At 41.4% G+C, this 19,204-nt stretch overlaps 1 long non-coding RNA gene across 1 annotated transcript; it reads right to left on the bottom strand.

Moving 5' to 3' along the window:
* Window positions 1-6,796: 6,796 nt before the first annotated feature.
* LOC129204796 (uncharacterized) lies at window positions 6,797-17,937 on the bottom strand. The gene is made up of 5 exons (XR_008576499.1): window positions 17,862-17,937; window positions 17,384-17,425; window positions 16,663-16,782; window positions 12,964-13,064; window positions 6,797-9,802 (listed from the first exon to the last, which is right to left on the bottom strand). It is a non-coding gene; the product is annotated as an uncharacterized LOC129204796 (long non-coding RNA).
* Between the last annotated feature and the right edge of the window lie 1,267 nt (window positions 17,938-19,204).

Here is a 19,204-nt window from a genome sequence, read left to right as displayed (position 1 = left end):
CGGGCACTGGGCTGTGCTGTGCCTCCATCGCCGGGCGAGGGGCAGGAGTCCACCCAGACTGTCCCCACCACCCCCGGGGCGGGCAGCACCGGGCTCCCCTGGCCACTGCAGGTGGGTCACTGCACCTCCTCCCGAAGTCCAGCTCCGTGAAGAGCAATTCGGTAGGTTCGGAGGGAGAAAAGGGTTCGGCTCTCACCCGGTGATGTGCCTCCCAGGCTAATAGGACACACTTTGCCCGGAGACCCTCAAACCCCAGGGCACAGATGGCCAATTCAAGCCAGCCCAAACCCACAGAGCCCCCAAGAGAAGCAACAATGTCTTTGCATCATTTCTGGGGAGCAACGAGCTTATGTTTGCACAGCTCTCGGGAAGAACTAAGTGCCTGCAATCCCCTGATTCCTTTCTGCTCCTCTCTTCTTCCCCAGCTGCTCAATCTCAGTTCAAAATGTTACTTGGAGAGGTTTTGGATATTGCTTTCCAGAATAGGCACTGCAGAGCCGAGTGAGGACTCTTTGCCTGCACAGCAGAAAAATAAACTGGGCTAAGGTTTCTTCAGCAGTAATGGAGTGGGATTTCATTTAATTTAGTTAAATACTGTTGCTTGACAAAATGAAATGTGATCTCTAAGGTAGAGATTAAAACTAGTGGGTCTAGTGCAAACTATTTTGGGTTTTTAATTAGTATTCTGGTGAATTATCCTAATTAAATTTGTCAGACAATCATAGAATATACCACTTGTGTAGAAACTGATAATAGCTGGCCATTCTTCTCCCATCTACTAGCTATCACTTTCTCTAGATAAAAATCATCCACCACTGGAAAAAACAGCATTCAAAACATTGAATTTGATGCACAATCATCTAATTAACTTTTTCTTAAGCTTGGAGAAAGATGGAGTAAGTGGAGAAATAGCTGTAATTTACAGAGCTTTTGCCAAATTATGCTGTTGGTCACACCCAGGGTTGTACGTGAATGCATTTTGCTGGAGGGAGGACCTGGCACAAAACTTTATCTGGGAAGGGGAGGGGAGGCAAGGAAAGGCAAAGATTTTTCTAACTTTTTCTTTTCAGTTTGCGCTAACAGATAATTGGCCATCCACCGGACAAAATATTACTTCACCATCTCAATAACTTGGCTGCACGTAAAAAAATCTTTTCATGCTGCAGCTTGGCTTTGAACTGTTAACTTTTTTCTTAATAATGGCAATAAAATGAAAGTCAACCCACAATAATTCCTCTCACTAGACCTCAGTGACCTAAAATATGTAGCCTCCTTTGGAATTTTATTAACCTCAGTGGTTTCTGATGGATATTATTTATGCTTCCATATATGCAAACATCATCCACTCATCTATATGAAAAATTTTTGATAGACAGTATTAGAATTTTATATTGTACATGTCTAAACTTAAATTTCAGACCTATGTAGTCATATTGAAGAAAAGGATTTTTGACCTTATAAACTGACATTTGCAATTTCCTACATGGACTTTAGGTAACAACTAGCATTCCCAGCTGAATTTCACTTTTTTTTCTCTATAATAGCCAAATGTCTGCCACTGATAGAGGTAAAGGTACCAGAAAGCAAGAAGCAAAACCAGACTAAAAATACTGAGTGGCTTTATTTTATTTTAGGTTCTTTGATGGAATGCTTTTGAAAAACAAACATTTTTAAAAATTCTGGTAACATAAAACCCCCCACGTTTCTGAGAACTGCCTTGTTCCTCATGCAGATGCTACAAACCATGGCCTGGCCCTTGTGGCAGCACCCCGCTGCCTCACTAAGTTTTCAAGCCAGCTTTGTGGCTCCCAGGGAAACCTGTGCTGTCCCTCTCCCCCGCCGGGGCAGCCTGTCCGCAGGAAGGTGATGTGACAAGGCATTACGTTGCTGCTGCTGGAGCAATCTAGGAAGAGCGATTGCAGTCAGAAGGCTTCTCTATGTTCCTCTAGGAGAGCAAAGCGGTGATTTGATTCTATGACTGAAGAGACACAGGCTAAGGGAGGTGTGAAGGTGGTAGTTCTCCACGCACGAGGTGATACTTCTCCATGCACACTTGCCTGGTGCACCTGCCTGTCACCAGAGTCACTCAACCAGACCAGAGAATATGGCTCCAAATGTTTATCAACAGCTGCAGACTGATGAGCCATTTTAGATGCAGTTGTCACAAGAGGTAGAGGTTTGCATGCTCACTCAAGAATTTAAACCTTTTTTCCTCCATTTATTCATGGAACGATTATTGGAGGAGCATGGAAGGGAGCAGTCTAGAATTTTGGTTTCTGCTTCCCATGGTCATGATGTTTAATCAGATCATCCACAGGAAATGTAATTCAGCCGTGGCATGGGGACCGGGAGATGGGACGCCTCCCCGGTGCTGGGGCTCAGCCCCTGCTCACACCGTCCCGCGCTGCTCCCGGCTCCTGCCGCCTCTGTGGGGGCAACGCCGGTGAGGAGGGGTGCGCGGGGAGGCCCGTGCCCTCAGCCCAGCCTGATGGCGCTGAGCAGTAGGAGATCTGATCTCCCTCTGGATGAGCAACATATGGCCTACATCCCCCTGGAGACTGCTCGGACCAGGAGGGCACCCTCTGCAAGGAGGAGCAGCAGCATCTCCTCCCACCGGTCTGCAAACGCCACTGAGCTGCCATTTCCACCTTTGCTTTGTCAGGGCCAGCTTCTGCAGATCCCCGCCAAGTCTTCCCGTAGCATGGGGGTCTGCGGGCTCCCAGCCAGCATGAGCGGCCAGCTGAGGGCACTGGGACCCAAATCTGCTGACTTTCTAAGCCTTGGGCAGCGAGACGCCTTGCGGCTCACATTGGGGCTGTTCTGAGCATGGGCAAACTGCAGTCACCCCCAAACGCTTCAGATCCGATGCAAAGGTACTTACTCAGCGCCCGAAGCCTTAGGAAAGTGCTGAGCGAGTGTTTTTGTTGCATTTCTGCCCATAGAGACTCTATGTCAGTCCACTCTTTCCTCCTTCCTTAGCTCTTCCCCGTTTTCAATTCCTTCCCAGTGACCAAAACCCATCTCCTGGTGCTGTCAGCGCCACGTTGGGAAGGAGGACGACCTTCACGTTCCCAGATACGCCTCTCTCTATACAGCACAACTGCACTGGCTGGTCATGCTGTTAGATCATATTGCAAATTCATGTCTAATTTGACCCTGAGGTCTCCTTCAGCATTGCTGCTTTCTAGGATTCTCCCTCCCTTTGAATGTCTGTGTTTCAAATTACGTTTCCCTGGGTGTACTGGGTTACATTTTCCCATGAATGTCACTGTTCTTTTCCAGCTCCATATTTTTAATCACTCTACTTCCACTTTTATTACCTCTGTTTTCATTGATGCTTCCAGCTCCTTCCGATGTACAAGAATAAGGACTCTGAAAACAGAGCTGTAGTACTGTCTGTGACTTCTTTCTTTGTTATTAAAATTGTCCAGCACCCTTTCTCTCCCTCTGTGCTCTGTTGAAAACATTCAAGAAAACGCAGCAAATATGTGACACAAACTGTCAGCTTGTGCATTTCCCAGCCTCTGTTAGTATCTCTTTAGCATCTCTCACTTTTAGAGTCAGTTTTTAACCAATCAATCAGGCCAGTTTAAAGTATTTGAAGAAAGAGACCTCAGAAGACAATCTGTCAATGCTTTAATTAATTTTATATACTGAAAACTGCCTTATTTTCTTAGCCTACTGATTTTGGGATATTTTGTAAAGGAAATCTCTTGTGTGATGAGTCATCTGGTTTCCACAGATTCCCAACTCAGAGGTGACATCCCCTGAGGCTCAGAGCCTGATGCAGCAATCAGTTGGAGAGATAACAACCAGCTGAACCTGACCAGAACTGGATGCAAGTTTTAGTGAAGTAAAAGTCTAGTTTGCTGTTGGCTTTGATCGCAGTTGCCTTGACTGCAGCTAATTTGTCATTAGGCTTTCTCCCACAGTTTTCATTACAATTCTGATTTCATTTAATACTTATATTTCAGTAACAGTCCATCATCCAAGTCAAGAAAACTATGTTTCCTTTATTCTGACAGACAATTCTGAAATATTTGTAAGCCTTTTTTTTTTTTTTTTTCCCCTTGACTAATCAGAATAGGATCTCAGGCTACTTCTCCCTCATCTTTTAAAGGATCAAAATGTTGTGCTACTGAAACTCATGGCCATAGTAGAATGATTTCCCAGTCACTCTTAATAAAGAAATTCAGAGTGGATGTAATATTGTATTCTTAAAGCAGAACTATTAAGGCAGCTTTACAGGACAAAACAATAGGGTGAGGAAACCTAAGGTATATTTAACACACTGTAATGAGTATTAGAAAATTCTACCAGTGTTATACAAGTAGTACTAAAGGGAGGGATAAGACCTCAACTACATTTTCTGCTGCGTATCCTGTGTGCCAGCAGCTCACATCAGCTGTTCCATCATCCCCAATATTTAGTACGGTTTTGAATTTGCTTTTTGGGAACAGTCCCCAAACCAAACACGTGCACCCAGGGCAAACTTCTTCTGAGGTTTCCAGGGCTCTTGAGAGCGCTAAAATCACACAGAAAACAGACTCAGATAATGCATTGATTTCACTGCTTCAAGGTGCTTTCAAATGTTATCCCAACTGTTCCCAGTCCCTTTCATTTGAACTAGTTGAACTGCTCCTTGCTATATTTTTCAGTCAAATGTTTCCATTGAAAATTCTGCATGACAGAAAGCAAGCAAAAAGGGATTATTTTGAAAACAAACAAACACACACATTCATTTCTCAACAGTAGCTTTTGTCAAACAATCCTCCATCACAAAAATCTTTGAAAAATCCATCCTCTCATTCAGTGAGTCCCAAAAAGCTCCCGGTGACCCCTTGCCCATGGCACTGCTCAGCCCGGTCCTATTTTAAGGACCGCATCCTTCTAAACCCTGAGGCTGCTGGTGGGGTGCTGCTGTGCTCTCAATAGCCTACCCAAGTGTTGCCACCGCCCAGCAGGGAGAAACCATGTCAGTGTTCTGGCTTTCCTCAGTGTTGAACATCACCAGGAAGACCAGCAGTATGATCGGAGCATTGGTGGCATCGTTAAGCAATGTATGATCATCTGTAGTCGGCTCCAAATCTCGCCATGCCAAAACATAAGGGCAACAGAGGCCACTGGTTTTGATTGTCTGAGCTTCCCAAGAGTCAAATGTTTTGTTCCTAAAGCAAACATTAAAAAAAAACCACAAGAGGAGAACACATCCCACGGTCCCATTCCCAGAGGCCAGATTTTATTCTCATTTGCTCTAAAACCAGGAACGTCAATAAAGTGGCACCAGTCCGACTGCACTTAGAATCAAATCTCTACCCTTGTACTTTAAGGTAGCTCCCCGTGTTGAAACGACACAGCAGCAACATCAGGTTCAGTCCTGTCTCAGTCTCTCCAGTGTATTTTCAGTCACCTTCAGTGGGGGCAAGCTTCCACCCAGAATATTTTGCTTTCTTTGAGGGGAGAATTTGCATTCACCCACCTGGAGAAAAGCACACCGACTTGCTGAAAGTACTGCCTGTGCCGAGCGTGGGAACACCACGAAACAACTGGCTGCATTAATCCTTGCTGTTGGTTTTTGAAGTAAAATTGCAGATAGTTTTTTCCCTCTGACTTTGTTTCTCATCTTTGCAACATCCTAAATATGCTTTAAACATAATCCGTGAGCAGAACAGGGTTAAAATATAAAATACCACAAACCCAAATCCCTACACCGAGGGACCAGGGACTCAGGGAGAGAAACTGCTAAACGCTTCTTGTCAGTCTAGAAACTATGCCACTGCTAAACCTGCTCATTTCAGAGATTTATTTTGCTAGAAAGGATTTTAATCTTCACATTTCGGATCCTCAGAGGAGGCAAACTCTTCCAAGTGCAGAGTCTGCAGCAGCGGTGAATCAACTATTGTAATATGCTGCCTCTTAAAATACTTCAGGGTAGTCAGGCATTAGGAAGGCTCCTATTTTGTGTGAACTGATCAAATACAGATGTTGCCAAAGAGTTGACCTTATTGACCGTGACTTAACTAGAGATTGAATGGCAGACAGACGGTCAGTAGTAGGGTGAAACCATGTTTTGGCGGTAGGGTGTAAATGTATATACAGTTTACAGGATGTGAATGACACCGAGCAAACATCTGTTCTATTGATAAATACTTGTTTTACTTCCAAAAGTTTTTATCCCAGGGAAACACCGTTAAAAATAAATATTGCCCAGTATTGTTAGGTGTTTCGTGTGCACGTCGTGGTCCTGGAAAACTTGAAATAGAAAAATATTAAAAATGGTACTAACTTTTCTCTCTTCCTGCAATATCAGATTTCATATAAAACTCATCAGCTGAGCTGAGTATTAGTCTTGATCAATGGCAGGAAACCAGGGGATCAAATGTTAATAAATCAGAAACAGATACCTCCGCCTGAGCAGAAATATATCACCAACCTGAAAAACAGGGCAAATTATTTGACAACTTTTACATGCGTATGCCTGGAGAAAATGAAAGCTTTTCTTAAGATTCCTTGAAAGCTGAAACAAAAGACAAGCACGGAGAAAAAGTAACTTCATGAGGCAATGAACATAGAACATGGAATCAGAGGGTCCTAGAAACACCTTCGTTTTCTTTGCGAGTGACATAATAAAAGAAGATTAAATGAAAAGGCTTCAGCTAATACAGCACCAATGTATTTCTATGGCAAATTAGCTCTGTCCTACCGCTATTTGGTCCTTGGGTGAAGGTAATGAAATAACAGACTGGGCCTGGTTTAATGTGTCATTACCCTTATTCAAGAGCTAAGCGGTAGCATCACAATTCCAACAAAACATTTACATTAAGTCTGAAACGCTCCGGGGGACGCAGTGCGTGAAAGCTTGTAAAGGCACAGCGACCAGCTCTAACTTTACTATTTTTAAGGCACGGTACCTAACTATATTAGTTCAAAGTTCCTTACACTCATTTCACACAAGCACCCCAGGAGTGTGGTCTTCTCTTTAAATTGAAACTATTTGCTCCCGTGCATAGCCTACTAAATTTAATTAGAAAATCCTGGTAGACCAGCAGGACAAAATTTCCCTTCCTTCCTATTTTCTCATTCCACAATCTATCACCTAGAGTAATTAGGACCAGTGAGGGATCATCTTCACTGGATTAACCTTAACTAAATTGTATGCATTCAACATGTGCTCTTTTGATTAACTTGAGCCTGGACTGCTGCCTGTGGTACACCCACCTGGTAATTCTACACACTTAATTAATTTCAGATGAATGGCAAAAAGGATAAGTTAAATTCTCCAATTAATAAACTGATATTAGTTAATGTATTTTAGCTTAACTTTTAATTTTCTTCCTGTGCGGGGATAGGAAAAACAGAGCATAAGAAAGAGGTGGAAGTGAGCAAGCTCCGCCAATAAACTTGTAACGACTTTTCAGGGCCTGATCCTGCAACAGTCTAAGCAGATAATTTTCCCCCTGACAAGGAGAGGAATTTTGGCCAAAGAGTCAGTCCCTACATTTAAAGTATAAAATGCAATAGGCAGGAACAGGATTTTTTTTTTTCTTTCAAAATGATAAATAAGCATTATTTAAAACCTCCTCACCTTAACTCAGTTTTCCATATGGTTTCACTCATGCGTGGGTTTTCCTCGTTATTAAAAAAAAAAAAAATAATGTCACTGGCTATGGGCCCAATCCTCCAGGCCTTAGTCCCACAAGCATATTTTTCTCTTCTCTACTGTCATGGGGAGCTGCCTAAGAGCCTTGTCTTGCATGCGTTTGCCCAGATAAGTAACTCTGCTTTTGAATCTAGCCCTAGTGAATTCAATAGTATTCATCAGAGGAGTTGAATTACTCATGTAGAAAAATATTTGCAGGAATAGGCCCTAAAAATATTACTGGAAACACAAAGAAACATCCAAAGCAAGACAGGAGGAAAATACTGCTCCCTAGTTCTTTTGGATCGGAATTAACTCAGACACTAATTATAAAGTAGGGCTCTTACTCTCCTCTGAGCAAATTGCAGCGAATACTGAGTTTCTCGCTTGTAACGTGTAGCTCTGCTGAAGTTTCTCTCCGACGTTGGTAAACGCGTGGTTTCAGTAAAATTGCTAGGATTAAAGTGAAATCTGCATTTAAGTATTTTGCTGAAATGGAGATTGGCTGTTTGGCATCTTTCAGGATTGAGTATTGAGTGAGAGCAAAATCAAGTTCACAGAAAACAAGATATTTTCAGTCAGATGTGTTTTTTAAATTAATTCCGTCTCCGTAAAATCATTCACTGTTTTTCCTCTACAGAAATCAATATTCTAACAAACGCTGCCAGAAACCAATATTAGATACATAATTCTATTGATGGTATCTCTAAGGTAGCTATCACCACTTTTGTTTGTGCACGGTTTCTATTACCTGCCAGTACTTGATTTTTCTACTAATAAGAATAAAACCAAATAGCCGTAGGCAATAAGATGACCTAGTAAGATTTTCTTTTTCCTAATCACTATTTGATTTCTTCGTCAAATCATCGAACGGTATTTTGTTATACACATGTGTTCATTATAAATTAACATTTGTCTGCTGTTAAGAGATGGTGAATTATTTGCTGCTGATTGATTGATAGCCTCTCAAAAATCATGGGGAAATTCATTGGGTAAGAGCATTAGATAAAATTTTCAAAGCATCTAAATAGTTAATGAGTCTTTGCCTCTCTGCAAAAGGTACTTTGACACCCTAATCAGTTTGGTAATCTCCCAAGTCATGTGGATACCTTTGATGATTTTACCTCCCACTTGCAATTCTTTAAAAAAAAATCAGACAAAACAGTTTGCATAGTAAAATCCCTTATGAGAAGGGAGGAAGTAATGATAGATAGTTTTTAAGTAAAATTGTCGGCATTTTGGGTCATTTTTAAAACCACAGGACATGAACGCATGCAATTCCTGCCAAACTTCCCCCGTATTTCCTTTGATTATATTCATTTCAAGTAAACAATATAATAAGCTTACATTTTTAAGGGTCTGTTTACAAACATCTGGAAAGATGCAAAGAATACTTGTGATATGGAAAAGAAAACCAACAGAGAGCGCAGAAGATAAAGTCTTGCTTAATACTGACTTACCTCGTAGCCAGTCAGTATGCGAGATCTTATGCCCGAATACACTGTTTTTATTAGTGTCAAGTACTTGATTTAAAGTAAGACCTCGTCACCTTACAGAGAGATATTTTTCCTGGGGTGTATGCACGTATCTATTTATCTATCGAGTGTGAGTATGTGTATACACACACCTAGCAGTAGGCCTGGTTAGTGTCGGCTTGACTGAGAGAGGATGTTAGTAATTACTACTTCTCTAAACACTACTTTAGCAGAGTTTAGCGTATCAGCTGGCTTCTGCTGCCAGGGGACCCGTGCTGCCTACTGGAAGTGGCTGCAAAGCCAAAAGCCTCAAGAGGGGCTGTGTTCATCCCCACGGAGCTCAGTGGCTTTTTGCTGTTGATTCGAGAGGAAGAGATTTTGCTCGGCTATTTTTCGGGGTGCCCGTGGGCGGTGGGGAGCGTCTTTGGGTGAGGCACCCCAGGGCTGGTGCTGAGCTGGTGTGTCGCAGGTGGGAGAGAGCGGGGAAGCAGAGCCGTGCTCACGCCCCTGATGCCCGCTGAGCCGGAGCTGTTGGTCACGGGGGAGAAATTAAGCTTCGGCTGATGGTGAAAATAGCAGCAATGGCACTTCTGCCGGAGCTGGAACTGTCCCCCCACGTGCACAGGGACGCTTTTGGAAAGGACTTCCTCCGGTTCCTTCTTTGTGAATGTGTTTTCAAGGGATCACGCTGAAACGAGGAACGCGAGCTGTTAATAATCTAGGAACCGATGCTGCAAACTCTTGCACAGTTATCTTGCCCTTTCGCAGGCAACATTTGTCCTGTTTTACAAATAGACCGAGCGAGGTTCTCTTGCATTAACACTAAGACAAAAAACAGCCTGCGCGCGTCAGTGGTAGAATGAGTCCATATTAAGAATAGCTTCTGGTCTTACGTTTTATGAGCCCAGTAAATCAAGAGCATTAAGGACAAATATGACATTGCTGTTTCACGCAGTGTCTGCGACACAGAAATTTTCACGTGCAAGAATAACTGAGAAAAAAAAAAAAGTAAAATGTATCTTCCCCTCACACAATTTATTATTTTATCTTTAGGTCACTTTTTAATCTCTGTGTTAGCTCTGAGGAGTTCCTTGAAATAACGGTTATGGGTTTTGGGGGGTTTTGGAGGGGTTTTTTTTGTGTGTGTGGTCTCTATAGTACCTTTCCCATGAAAAGAAAAAAACTTGCCTGGCGATATACTTCACAACACGCACCCTTCACATTTTCTCTATATGCGTTGATTTTCTAAAACAGTTCTTAAACCCTTCTTTACATGCTTGAGAGCTTTCCATAGTATATCACCAGCTGGAATGTTATACACATTTAATTTTTACCTTGAAGTATTCTTACATCAAATCATTAATCTCTATTGTTCAGTTTTGACTATAGTATTATTAAACAGTCTATTAAGTAAAAAGAAATGTAGAGAATGTATAAAAAGGCACAGTATTATTCTGATGACAGCTTCCTGGTGGTCCATCATATATAAAACTAGCTATTAGGAATATGTTTCAAACTGGCACCATAACACATATTTCATAGTTGTTAAATTTAATTGTATAAATAGTTACTGACTGTATTTGGACTGTTTTAAAAAAATGAATGTGTAATAAATCACCTAATGAAAAAAAAATCATGGAACATTGTCAGCTACCACAACTAGGAGACAACCTCCAGTTTTTGTCAATAGTATCTACAGCAATTAGCTCTGATATTGAGCAAAATTAGAACTTGATCCTTCAAGCCTTTATACACACGGGTAGTCCCACAGGGACCAATCAATATCCTCTGTAGTCATGGAAATATTTGCGTGCATATGGTCAATCATAAGTATGTGTTTTTCAGGAAAGGGGTCTATTTTTCTAACAGTGAGTCATTTTTAGGGTTCAGTCCTGTTTTCCCTAAATTTTGGCAAAACAACCCATGTTAGTAGGAGTAGGCTTTTGGGCAAAAGCAAAATAAATTCTGAGAGCAGTAAACATATTTTTCCTTTTAGTGCAGTGACTGCTCTTAATATTAAACCCTATACTTGACATGAATAACCACCCAGCAGGGTGATACAGAATACAGGATAACTCAGGCATTAAGTGATTTTTTCTGCAGCCTACATGGTGCTTTCAATATTGACACGCGCTCTGCATACTTCCAGTTGTTTTCTTAAAAGTAAACGTAATGCCTTGGTTCAGTACAGAGTATTCTTGCATTGGGCAAGAGCTAGTGAAATGCAGTGCCTTTTACATCAGACTGTTTCTAAGCTCTAATGTAATTGGTACTATTTATTGAATGACTTCCACCGAAGGTAGAGGAAAGATAAAGCTGCTGCTTTCAATTATGCAATCAAGAATGTAAAAAAGGAAAGCTGTAGATCTGGGATGGAAATCATTATATGTGATACACCATGTCAAACAACAATAGTGTTTGTGCTAATCACATTTTAGAAGACTGCTGTCGTACTTGATTTTACTACAAAATGGAAAACAATGAACAATAAAGTCTGCTGACCTATCCCGAACCGTACTGTTTAATCAACTCAGTTCTAAATCATTGTTGGCTGAGACAACAGTAATCCAACATGCTAGCTCCAACAGATTCCCTGCCATCACTATTTAAGAAATCAATATTGAAGCTAAATCAGACTCCTACCAAGAACTCTGCAGTAATGACAACCTGATACCCACCCAGCTATCAAACATCGTGGCTTGCTTTAAATTCATCTGTTGCATTCGCAGTTATAGGGATCAAAGCTACAGCTTTTGGGCCAAGGACTTTTAAGAGACTCCCACCTAGCAGATGCCTCGGCTCTCAGTGGCCAGTTGGGGGCTGAGACCTTCCAGCCCCGGGTGCCGTTGAGGACTGAGCGTTCTGAAGATACGCCTCAGCCATACGAGAACCTCAGAGATCCCGTTCTCCATAGCAAACGGAGAGGACTGCGTCCTCCCTGGCATTGCCTGGGAAATAATGGCAGTCCTATTTCCAAAATACCCATCCAGCTGACACGCCCCCCACCCCACTTCCCCTGGGGGACTTCTCTGCCTGGCCCTGCCCTCCTCCAGAGGGGATCCCCAACCCTGCCTACCTACCCCAGAGGAGATCCCTGCCCCATGCGGGTCAGCCCGTGCCATCGCCAGTTCGGGAGCGGCAGGCACCGCCACCTCCCCTGCCCTCTCAGGGGCAGGCGCTGTGCGTACGGTACCATTAATAGTCAGTGTGATGGGGGCTCCAAATCCCTCGCAAATGTCACCAGTAATCTCCAAATCAGGGCAATGCAGAGAGCAGCCTGACTACAAAGCCAGCAAGGGACAAACTGGTGTTTAAATATCAGTAGGAAACATGCTGTATGGTTGCTCATGGAAATTGGCAGCCAGTGAATTAATCAACGTGAATCCATTAAGCAGGAGTCGGATGATCTTTATAAATTATTAGAACTAGAAGAGGTTTATCTGTCTCGCTGCTTCTCCTTGAATAACTTGTGAGACAGTATAAGTCTATTTGTCTGTTATCTTAATTAGATCCTCCAGTCTTATAAACGATAGTACCTCTGAGAGAAAACCACATGTATAAAATAAAAATATGCGTTTTTGCTCCTGTACAGGTAACCACCAAAGTGATTAAATCTTTGTAAAGTCATTAACAACATTCATACAAGATTAAGTTTATGAGATCTTAATTACTCAAGATACCAGAATATCACGCACTTTCAGTTAGCTATTTTAGCAAACGTACAATGGCAGTATCTCAACATAATGACTTTATTTGGCATTCTTATTTTCCAGAAGTTTTTGTTTTGTTTTGTTTTTCCTTTTCATGACCATTTCCTATAAACAGATATATTATAAGTAACATACTTACACTTCAGGAATGTCTTCATTTTTATCCTGGCATTCACATCTGTCCTTGTTTAATGCTCTGCTGGTGGTCTGGCTCCACGGTATGCCCACTGCAATGTTCATCTTAAACAATATTTACATTGATTAGGGACCCCAGTGCACTAGAGGCACTTATTAGAAAATGAACACAATATCCTGGGATAACAGCGAACATCTAACTGTTTTCTTTGTGAACCTCTATTAATGTATTGTTTAAGCGTATAAACAATTGCCTGTCAAAATGGTAAGGTGACAGAGAAGAACGCTGTGCGAATGTGTAATATAAAACACACTGTGTGCAAAACATGCAGTTGATAAACATGCAAGGAATGGGCGCAGTGACGCATTTTTATTCAATTGTAATAGTATCTGTTGCAATTCTGAACACTTTCTTTTATGTATATGCACAGTAAAACCCTGTCCTGGCACTAAAATCTTATAAGCTCAATAAATAAAACATAAAATTGGAGCAGGAAAACATATTTGTACAAAGAAAACTATGTCAGGATTAAATATTTTGCCTACATCGCATAATATGCTTGTGGCAAAAAATGGAACCCTTACTCTGTGATGGTGAGGGAAACATCACACATTTAAAAAAAAAAAAAAAAAGCAGTGATTACAAATTCAAATTAGTCATATGAACAAAATTACATCTGTGCTATTGCTTTCCTTGACACGGGCAGTATACGTTAGCACTGAGTAATTTACATCTGACATAAATAGCCATAGAGGAGAGTGTATGAGCATACAGTGTGATGGCCATCTTCCCCATGTGTCCTGACAATAAAAGTGGTTAATAATTTCTTAAGCTGCTAGACCCTGCCTGCAACCCCATTGTCTTTTGTGTATTAGCAGCACGTTTCTCAATTTGTTCACTTACCTTAAGGCAACTAACATGAGGCCAAGTCCCAACTAAGGAAGGTGGTTTGAAACGTTTGCTCAAATTATAGATCAAACCCCATGCTTGATTACTCCACCATTTTTAACTTGTCCTGCCTAAACATGGGGGCTACAGATTGTCCTGACGCCACTAGTTTGTTAATATGAGTGATGAAAATATCCTTCCCTAGTGAAGACACACCAGTGATGGTCTGCTGCTTTGGGCAGGGAGCGCAGAAGCACACTACAGAGAACATCTGCGAAGACACATGTCCCCCCCTGCTTTGCTCTGATAGCTCCTTAATATTCAAGATACATTACACTTGCTCTTTTTTCTATAGGTTAGGGGCTGGACTTAATTCTATAAAGTGATTTTGAGAATGAGAGTGAGACCAGTCTGGAGCATGTTGTCTCTGTGGGATGGCCCAGCCCAAATTGGGTACTGCATTTTGCTCCGGATGTGAGGAGGTCCATGGAAGCCTAAAGGTCTTTTCTGATTGTGAGGGCCCGAGTTAGTAGATTTGGAAATATCCCACTGAGCGGTGCTATGGGAAGTCATGACAAAGCCCTGGTGAAAGTGGGCTAAGAAAAGCCAGAAGGCCAATTAGCCCGGGCAAACTCTTTGAAAAGGTTTCAGTACAACCCCAGTCCTTCAACTGGGATGGTATTCGTCAGGGGTCACTAGAGAAGAGGGAGCGCAGAGACAGTAGGAGGTGATAGCACAGATACAGAGGGCGGCTGAGCCTGAACAACTGCTTTTCTTCTCTCCTGAAATCTAGCGCCTTCATGTCTATCAACGGAAAAGTTCAAAAAACATCCAGAGTTTTGATTCTTGTAGGTAAGTCCACATCTGCCAGGAAGAAAGGGTGCCCACTGTAACTGTTGAGCGCATTTCGTGTGAGCCCTATTTGGACGTTCAGGAACACTTGGAGCCCACGCCGAGGAACAAGCCGCAAGGAGTCAGGGAGGAGGGATGGCAAGTGAGAGTGTTGTGAAGCTCAGCATTCATCAGCGGCTTTCTCTCCTCTAAAATCAGCTGCTTCTGTCTCCAGTCGCACCCTCCAAGCACAACGAGGATCCTGTGCGTCGTGCTGACGATGCAACGTCGTTAAGGGGCTTTGTGCCTATCCCGAGGGGGCAGCCCTGAGAGCAGCAGGGTTTGAGGTGTGCAGAAAAGGTGTTTTAGTTACTCTTAGCTGAGAATCACGACAGTAGAAAACACAAAGTCCTTTCTCACGACAGCTTACAAATTTGGGGCTTTTATACATCCAATCTACGTGCACATACCTGTTGAAGTCTGCACAAAAGCTTATCAATATGTAACTATCTTAGCAAAACTCTTGTGCTGATTTATTAGCTGAGGAGTAACATGCATTCCTCTGCTCTTTATTAAAATATTGTTGATGTTGATGGAAAGGAAGATATTTCATTTTCAGAAAAGGAAGGAAAAAAAACCCCAACCCTGAAAAATATCCTAAGTAAAAAGGTCCCTTTTTGAATTAAATGGTGGTGTAGTTCTACAGAATCCTGTACTTAGCACCTCAACGTTCCCAAAAACCCAGGGATGGGAAAGAGCAGTCATGAAATGCTGTGAACCAAAAGAAAGTTTACATGTACAAAATGTCACTTTACTGTGGCATATGAGTAAGAAAACATCTGTCCGAAAAAGTGATTGATTCTGACATATGTGAAGGAGGTATAAGCAAATAAAAAGTGATCCCTCTAAGTCCTGTTTTGCAGCATTGATTAAATGTGTAAAATAAATGCAAGCTGTATATTTAAGATGCAACACAAATTAAATATGGTTGTGTTCAATTCGTCTCTGAAATATGAGATCTACTGCCACTTTTTTTGTGTCCCAGAAGTTCTCCAGGACTGTTTTATGAACTCTTACTAGTTTATTTTTTAATATTAAAAGATGGAAAAAGGCCTCTTTCTGTTTCACTGTTCTCTACCAGTGAATCATGGGTCCCTTGCTACTCTGAGAGGAAAGTTGTTTTAGTAATTCTGGAAATAAACCTACTGCTGAGTCAGCATCACGGCTGAAAATGAAAAGTTTCATATGAAGAAACACATTAGAAATAATAAGTAATGGTGTATCTCTTAGCCTACCCCATTAAAATTAGCTGGTGTGTCAGGAGCTGATTTAGCAAGTGCCAGATATACTGGACATGAGAAATATGTCTTGTATATATTGTAGTATGAAAAATCAGGTTCATTTAATAGGAAAGAGAAGAAAAGAAAGTGAGCTAAAATGCAGAGTTGTGATGGAAGCAGCACTAAATATTTTACTCACAATGGCACTCCACCCCATAATGCTTAAAAGGAAACCTAAAGCAGGTCAATATGAAAAGATTTTTGTTTTCAGTTTTCTCTGCTAGGTGACTTTCAAATAAGCAGTTTTAATAGCATTTCTCAATCAATGTGTACTTACAGATAAACCAGTGGGATTTTGTTACTCTGTTTATCTGGAATTCTAGCTTTTACGGAGAAAATAATTGGAAACAAAACATTTCCCAGCAATCAATCTTTTCTTTCTGATTTGCTAAACATGTCCATATGTAGTTATTGCTTGTATTTGGAAGATCGGTAGCAGTTTTAGAGGAGAAATATGCTACAATTGCAAATTCAGGTAGTCATCTGGCAGTCGTAGGGGGAAGCCTTTGTTTTTTTTTTTTTTTTGGTAAAGGGAGCTCAGTAATTTACTGCTGCTTATACCTTAATATTGAAGAACATTTTTATGGCATATTTTTTAGTCTGTTAGAAAAATCGAGTCGGTTTTTCAAACAGTACCCGGTACCTTGCTGCGGATGAGAAAGCTGCTCTGTCCTTCCCCTCTGCGCCTCTGGGCCTGATTCTGCCCCGCCGATTCTCCACAGCTCACCTCTGCAGCCGCGGCGGCATCACCCCTTTGTCTGCTCTGAAATTGGAAACAATTTTTGCCACTGACTTGTCTTCAGAAGATCCAAAGCCCAGTGAAATAAATACGAGTGTTAAAACTGATTTTAATTTAATTTGAGCCTGAGTCAGCTCAGAAAGAAAAAAGCAGTCTCTGATAGGCAGAATTTCTTAAAATATTGCAGTTCTCTGATTATATTTTGGGTTTCTAGCCGAGGGAAACGCTCCGTTGTTGCATGAAGTCCCTCCTGACCGTGCAGAAGCTATTCACTGAAGTCTTTCACTGTCTTTATTTGTCTCTTTTCTGCCTTTAAATACCTCACCGAAAAACTAGACGTGAGGTTTACTGAAGCCTTCTACAAATACATAAATATTTCCCACTAGTAATAACACGGTCCTAAATATTGTAATGGCTCTACGTTAAAAGTGTCACTGTGACACCATGCGTTTTAAGCTAGAAAATTTTCGCAGAGGAGGAGAAACTATTAGTACTAAAATAATGTGCTTGTTAAATAATTTTACACAGGAGTATCAAGAATCATAATTTTAAACCCCTTAACATTACTGTTCCCTGGGACTTGTTAGTAGCAAGTGTCACTATGAAAGATAATGAAAAAACTTACTGTAAAACCTCCGAGACATTTTCCTTTTCTTCCTCTCTCTCACTGTAGCATGAATATGTGGTGAAAAGTCAGAATTGTGCAGAAGAAAAATATTCCAAGACACTGTAAAAGCGCCTTTCCCTTCCCCACAGCCCAAGGGAACACTGACTATTTCAATAATCAGTGCAAACTTTTTGGTTATGATTTCTATTTCCTTTCTCTGTCTCTCCCTCCCTCTCAATTTTTTTCCACCATCGTGTGAGTATTACTGTTTTCTCAATAAAGGAAGCAGACGAGCTGCGTGACAGCATTTATTTTAAGAAAACACAAAACGTGTATTAAAACGAGAGGTAGTTTATAAAGAAAATATCGGGCGGGAATTATAATCAAGAGAGGGGCAGAAAGATGACCAATACTACAGGAGAGCAAATTATAAATACTGAGCTTTTGCTCAGCATGAAAAGCAGCACCTATAGAGAACAAATTCCATGCATTTTACCTTCACCCCAGCTTCACCAGGGATCAGTGCTCAGACGTGAATAACCGTGGATTATCGTCAGTATAATGGAATCCTGCAATTTACAAAAAGGAGCAGGAAAAATGGACTTTCGCTAGAACTTTCATACTTTTCAGTCAACCTTTACTAGTCAGACATATGGACTATGTTAGCACTTCAGGTTACTGGCCCAAAGTCAACCTTGAAAATTAATTTCCCAGAAATATAGAAAATGCCATTTTTCACACCTTGGATAAGGAAGGCCCAAACAAGTAAAACTAAAAGCATTCAAATACTAGATTTGACTTAGTTGATTTCCTCTGGAATAGCAGCTCTATCAGGATGACAGAAATTTTTGTACACAGAGGCATGTGACCCATCACAAACCTGGTTATAATTATGGATTTCAAAACAGTATCTAATAAGCTGAGGCCCAGACAGCAGCGCACAGTAATGGAACACGTCCAGTATTCATTAAAGATGTACAATCTAGAAGTCCAGGGTTTAAAGACAGTTTTCAGACACAATTTTCCCACTTGTCTCAGGAATAAGGTAGAATAGCAAAAACAGAGGTAATAAAACGTGGTCAACCTCAATGACTTGGCGTGCGTTCTTGGCAGTAGTAAAATAGAGAGACCACAGCTTAGCTCTGAGAGTGAACTTGCAACACCCTGAATTTTGCATCCTTTTCTTTCTGTGGCTGTTTTTGTTGGATCAAAGAAATCATCCATTCGCCCGTATTTTCAAAGATGACACACCAAAACCTCATCCACCATAAAAATACACTTAAATACACCACCGTCTCTGGGAAATAGCACATTTCTCTTTGTGAATTGTTTTGATTCACCAATTATCACAAAAACTGGAAAGAGATGCTGATATCCAGTAAAGATGGAAGAAGAATTACAGCGTGGAAGGATAAAATCAGGATTCTTTACTTGGCTTTTCTGTTACTGGTTTCGGGCCCGTATGAGAACACCTCTGGCTAGGTTGCCTGCAAGGTCTGAACCCGTAAACCCTGGATTTAAAATCAAGATTCTCAGCTCTTGGAGGTAAAAGGTGAAGCCCATTAGTGAAGAGACAGAGCAGACTCGTAAAATTCCATATGTGCTATTGCCACAAGGGGGGAACACGTCCCAGTGCCAGGGTGGGAAATATCCAGAGTAACCGTCCAGCCTACAGTTGCCAAAACGAGAACCAAAAGTGCCGTGTGTAAATACATACATATATACATAATCATCCAGGCGAGCTTTTACCTTTGGATTGCATATTTGCAATAACTCACCCAAATGGCAGTTTAATTTACGGTAGTAAAGCCATATGCATTTGCTATTATATAGTCTCTC

The sequence above is a fragment of the Grus americana genome, chromosome 3 (assembly GCF_028858705.1).
Source record: "Grus americana isolate bGruAme1 chromosome 3, bGruAme1.mat, whole genome shotgun sequence".
Classification (NCBI taxonomy): domain Eukaryota; kingdom Metazoa; phylum Chordata; class Aves; order Gruiformes; family Gruidae; genus Grus; species Grus americana.
Note: the sequence above shows the minus strand (reverse complement) of the source record. Positions and strands in the feature narration are given on the sequence as shown.